The following is a 6,587-nucleotide window of genomic DNA, read 5'->3' on the forward strand; positions in this document are numbered from 1 at the left end:
CTCCTGCAGTGCTGCCCCGAGCCTCGATCTGAGCTGTGATACCAGTTGAAAGAGTACGAGCGGAAGTGCGACGCGAGAGAGAGTGCGAGAAGAAGAGCACGACGATATGGTGAACTCGCTCTACTGTAATGTGTAGAGGATAGTGAGTTCTTATTAGGTTTTTACAAAAGAATATGTGTACATACCCGGCGGCCCGCCCACTTACCTGGGCGACCACATTGGGCTTTATACCCCAACAATGCTTAGACCCTGGGCTATGCATAAATCTGCTGACCTGTGAGACTGCAAAATGAATATCCGGGCTCGTGTTGCATACATAAATGAGGCATCCAACAACAATTTGATAAAGAGTGACATCAGCAAGATCACCAACATCATGTAGACTCAACTTCAAACTTGTTTCCATGGGAGTGGCAATAGGTTTGCAATCCTCAAGTTCAAACTTACATAGCAATGTCTCTATGTAACTTTTCTGACACAAGGCAATACCACCATCACACTCCTTAAATTGCATACCCAAGTAATGATGCAACAACCCCAAACCTTTCATCTTGAAAGTAGCATTCAAATCAGCCTTAAATTTAGCAATATGTCTCTCATTTGGCACAGTGATCAACAAATCATCGACATAAATAACCACAATGAGAATTACATCACCCTCACGCTTTACATACAATGTGCTTTCTGTTGGACTGTTACGAAAGCCTCGTTTGAGCAAATGAGTGTTAGCTTTCTCATACCAAGCACGAGGAGATTGCTTCAACCCATACAAAGCCTTCTTACATATGCACACATTGTCCTCTTGTCCTTTATGACAAAACCGCGAGGTTACGTTACATAAACTTCCTCAAATATGTCACCATTCAAGAAAGCAATAACAATGTCTGATTGATGTACATCCCAACCAAAATGAGCTGCCAATGCACATAGAAAACGCACAGTAGTCATACGACAAGTGGGAGCAAAGGTCTCTTCATAATCTATGTCTTTTTGCTATGCATAACCCTTTGCAACAAGTCGAGCCTTATGACGATCGATCTCACCATCCAGCTTGCGTTTCAACTTGTAAACCCACTTCATACCAATGGCCTTTTTGCCAGGCGAAAAATCACATAAAGCCCATGTGTCATTTTCTATAAGTGCATCATATTCTGATTGCATGGCAGCCATCCAATTTTTTGAATTCTGTGCTTCATCAAAAGACAGAGGCTCCTCAACATCATGTTAGCTAGACAAAGCCAAAGCATAACAATCTGATGCATAAGATGCATGGCGAGAGCCTGAACGAGTATGACTAGACAAAGGTGCATCCAATTTACTGTTACGCAAAGTGTGCACCAACCATTTTGGCATACCTCTAGCCTGCTCATTTTCAACCCTTTCCTCATCAAGTACATCATGTACATCTGCATCAGTAATAGGCCGATCTATAACATTTTCAAAAACCCCCATAGGCTGTACATTTGCCTCATTGGAACTTACATTCGTATTTCCACCACTGAAAAAGAGGCAACAAAGTGTCATAAATGTCCTGTGAGCTTAGATTACTGTCTCTAGTACATGACAGCAAGGGCTCAACAGAATCTTCCACAAACACTACATCCCATGAAACCAAAATACGTTTTGTTTGCAGATGATACAACTTGTAACCTTTGCTTTCAGCACTATAACCAACGAAAATACATTTGACAGCCTTATCATGCAATTTTCTGCGCTGAGTTTGTGGCACCAAAGCATATGCCAAACAACCAAAAACACGCATGTGCTCAATAGAAGGCTTTCTATCATGCCGTGTTGCATATGAAGTAATAGACTGCAAAGCTTTCGTTGGACACCTGTTTAGTACATAAGTGGCACACATGATGGCATCAAGCCAAAAAGAATGCGGCAAAGCTTGAATTTTGACCATACATCGTGCCATTTCCGTAAGTGACATGTTTTTCCTCTCAGCAACACCATTTTGCTGAGGTGTATAGGGCATTTTACATTGGTGTTTTATCCCACGACTAGCCAGAAATGCATTGAATTCATGAGAAATATACTCCCCCCCTCGATCGGAACGGAGGGTGCCCATAGTACATTTCGAGACATTTTCAGCCATAGCCAGAAATTGTTTGAAGCACATAAAAACTTCGGACTTCGCTTTAAGCGAAAATACCCATGCATGCCTGGAGTAATCATCAATGAAAGTCACAAAGTAAAGGTAATTCCCCAAGGGCGGAGTTTGCATGGGCCCACAAACATCACTATGCACAAGTTGCAACCTACATGTGGCCCGAACTGAATCATCCTTTGGAAAATTAGAACGCTACATCTTACCCAGAGTACAGCCTTCACAAACATGTTTGAGAGGTGCTTCAAGAGGCGGCAAAGAAGCAACCATATCAGATTTCTGCAAACGCAGCAAACTGGAAAAATTTAGATGACCAAAACGTGCATGCCAAAGTTTTGCATCTGAAATAGCCCTTGAATCTGCAACAACATTATACAAAGTGAGCTTATACAACTGACGGCACAAAAGGCCAGATGCAACAATTTCATCACCAAAACTGAGATCATGAACTGTCCATCTGTCATCCACAAATTTGACTACAAGTCCAAGTCTTAGCAAGTGCGGATATAGACAAGAGATTCTTGTTGATCCCAGGTACATAAAGTGCATCAACAAGTGTGAAGGAGCCGCCATTTGCAGCAGTAAGCACAATCTTTCCAACTCTCTGAACCAGATAAGAGGCATTGTTGGCACAAGTGACTGAATTCCCATGAGGGACAGACTCGAGAGAGGTGAACGATTCACGATGTGAGGTAATGTGCTTTGTAGCACCACTGTCGAAATACCACACATGTGAATCTGCAGCAAACTGACAAGCATGCATCATGGACAACAGGATTGTAAGTGCACTCTGCGCTAAAAGCCCATTCTGCATCAACATCAACAACACAGTCTCCTTTCACAGAAGACTCAACAATGGCTGCATTTGTAGTGGAACCAGCATTTGCAGTGGAACCACCCTCTTTCTTCTTAGCCTCTTTGACCTTCAACTTAGGACACGACTTGATCAAGTGATCATTAGCTTTACAATAATGGCAACGCATCTTCTTTTTGCTCTTATCACCAGAATTTCCAGACGAATTGCTGCCAGTAGAAGCATTAGGAACAGAATTTTTGCCACTCACAACAGAACCATAAGAAGTAGCTGCATTGCTGTTACCACCCTTTCTTTGAGAAGCAATAAAAGCCTGTTCAACTGCACGCTGTCTAGTCCTGTTTTTTTTGAAAAGTGACTCTTGCAATAGCAATGTGCATAATGCATCAAACTTGAAAACTTCTGGATTTCCTTGGGTCATAAGTCTCCAAGTACTAGCAAAAGTCTAGTAAGAATCTGGTAAGGCATCAAGTACAGTCTGCACAAGGGAACTGTCTGAAATGACTTCACCTGCATAAATAAGTTGCTCATTGATATCCTTGACACCAACAAGAAAAGTTTCCATATCATCTTCCTCATGCATAATCTTCGACTCTAGCTCTTTACACAGCAAAGCAATTTTAGCCTCATTGTGGCTTGCATAAAGACCTGCTACAATATCCCAAGCCTGTTTTGTAGATTTTGCTAAACGAATGTGAGGAACAATGGTGTGCTTCACAGAGAACGCAATCAATGCATGATCCTACGCATTCTTTACATCCCAACTAGCTTGTTCTATCGTAGGCAAAACAACTCTAATAGTAGCAATCCTTGCAACATCCTCAACATCGCCTACATCCTTAGAACCAGGACGTACATCAATGCCCTGCAAAATATTCCAGACGCCTTTTGACGCAAGAATCTGTTGCATCATATAAGCCCACATAGGGTAATTGTCACCATCCAACCTGTCCTCAGCAGCAAACATCTTGAAGACATCGGTGTTGTTGTCAGCCATGGTAAATGCTGCACCTGATGTGAAAACTGCTCGAAAATAGGAGAAACGGAGCGGGAACAACACGTGATATATAGCACAAGACATAGAAGACTGTAAGGCACATGTTATGCAGAAAATGGCACTGACAAAAATTCTGCACAAAATGACGAAATTGCCTATGCAGACCTGTATGTAGTGGAAACGGAGGCCGAAATCAGCTCGAATAAAAAATCTGAGCAGACTAAGATCTATGAGCTTACCCGAAATATTTGTTGACCTACGAACGCTCGCCAAACCTCACTGTAATTGGAGAAAGTGAGCAGGCGTATGCTGGAGCAGCTGGCGACTAAGCTCGGGAGGACGAAACCTGCTCTGATACCAATTGTTGGAATTAGGGTTGCAAAGAAATGCACACAGCTTGGAGAAGACAAAGGAAGCTCAAGGCACACAATAGAGAGTGTGTTACTTAGTGTGCAATAGAAAGATAGATATCCCTAGAGTGATGGACGTATATACAATGCTCGGGGGAAAAAAATTCCTAAAGAGGGAAAAAATGCCCGTGCGGTCCTAGTGTGTTCACAGACATCACTACCACATGTATATGGTAACATTTAGAAGGTCTTTATTGACCTGACAAAGAAGCACAAGGTTGGTAACTTTGTACACTTCATGATTTTTTCAAAGAAGGAACGTTAACAAAGAGCACAAGGGCTAAGAAGTTGGCTTTACTCCAAGATGAATGGAAGAAGATTCATAGCCCTTGTGAGTGGCATGGAAAGTATGGGTATTAAATTGTGGTTGAAGAAATTGCATTTTTGTTAATTTCAAGTCTTATCCCAATAGAGGGAGAGTCCAAGACCATGCAAATCACAACAATTGTGAATGACATAGATGCTGAAGAAACACCGAAAGATTTTAGAGAAGAAATGGAGAAGATCCAAAACAAAGAAGTCTTGGATATGGTAGAGTTCAAGGCAAGAAACATCACCAAGGTAGAGGAATCCATTTATATTCCAGAGGAAGATCTTAGGGCCCTTGTTGTGCACAACAACCATGCCCACCTACAAGATAAACACTTTGGAGTATGTGCTGATACATGATATACAAGTCTCTTTGATCTAAGAGAGGACTACTACCTTGGTATTCTCTTAGAGTGGGCAAAGCATGATAAAGGCTTTTTGGAATACAACACACCATGTCCAATATCATTGCTTGATATAGAAACTGAAAAGTTCATTAATCAGTCTCATGTTAGAGAGCATGTACTCAATTTTTTTCAATGGTATGAAGAGCAAGAGCTTCCTATAGAGAAAGAATTACATCGAATTCAAAAAAGAATGAAGATAGAGCACATGGGCAAAGAAGTTTCAAGAGAGAGAAAATAGAAAAAACCAAACTTTTCCATTGATCTCTAGAAACATGGCCTTTTTGAAGATGATAAAAATCTTAAGATAAAATAGTTTTTTTACAAGCACATTATTTAGGCGAATGAATTTTTTTTTTCTCTGAGTAATTTGAGGTTTTCTTCATACATATTGATATTGTGGTTCCTTACAATTTTTCATACATATTGATATCGTGGATCCTTACAATTTTTTAGGAAGAGGGAAGGGATCCAAGCCTTTGGATCTGAAGAGGGGTCAGACTCTGGGTCATTACATTGGGAATCTCAATAAGGAGACAATAAATATCTACCACAAGAAGCTTTCTCAATCACCCATTCTTCCCATACTTGGAGTATTGGCTCTATTAAGGGTGGTAGGCTCACATCCTATACGATTTGGATTGGATAAAATCACACTTCTTGTAAAGCAAGAAGCCATTAGAGTTTTTAGAATTTCTCTAGGATTGATGGGCTCAAGAAGTATAGTACTATGGCACTATGGCTAGTTATGTCCTTGCCTCTTTAGGTGACATTGGCAAGCAATGGCAGAGTTACAAGAAGAGAAAGTACTTAAAGTGAAGGAAAAAATTAAAAGGAATGATGTTAGCTCAAGCAACTATAACTGATTCATTCTTGTATTATTCCCCATTTTCTTCCTTAATGCCTCTCTCTAGTTGAAAGCCATTGTAAAAACCTTTCACTTGTGACCTACTAAATACATCTTTCCTTTTTGTATACTCCTCTATATAGCTGTAGCAATATCAAAATTATGTAATAATTTTTTGGTTTCTTGTGATCTTGTTCTATGCTACACTTATCCGTACAACCCCTGGGATATTCAACCAAGCTATTAGATTTTTGAAAAAATTGGCCCTTGATTGGTAGTGAGACTTCTCCATACCTTGAGTAGGCCAGATTGACAATCTTCCGTAAATCCTTATAAACCAAGAAGTGTGATTGTAAATAATATGCTACACCAAAAATAGATTTTTTAAAGCTATTTATACAAGTGTTGAAGAAAATTAGCAAAACCATACTTCATAAATATTACCATGTATGAAGTGCTTTGAGCTTCAAGCATTTGTCATAGATTTCTTGAATCTATTGAGCTCTTTCTTGAAGTAGGAGAGGTCATTTTTTCCCCAATGACTTTTATCACAATAAGAGAAGACTGCATCCAAGGCTTCCCACACTTCTATCTTCTGGTTTCTTGCTCATCCATGAGCTCCATGGTCCTATCATTTTGTAGAGACTTCCATTGGTTAATGGACTTTGGATGCACCCCTACCTACTGTTCCAT

Source organism: Adiantum capillus-veneris, chromosome 12, assembly GCF_014529385.1.
Source record: "Adiantum capillus-veneris isolate H3 chromosome 12, ASM1452938v2, whole genome shotgun sequence".
Lineage (NCBI taxonomy): Eukaryota > Viridiplantae > Streptophyta > Polypodiopsida > Polypodiales > Pteridaceae > Adiantum > Adiantum capillus-veneris.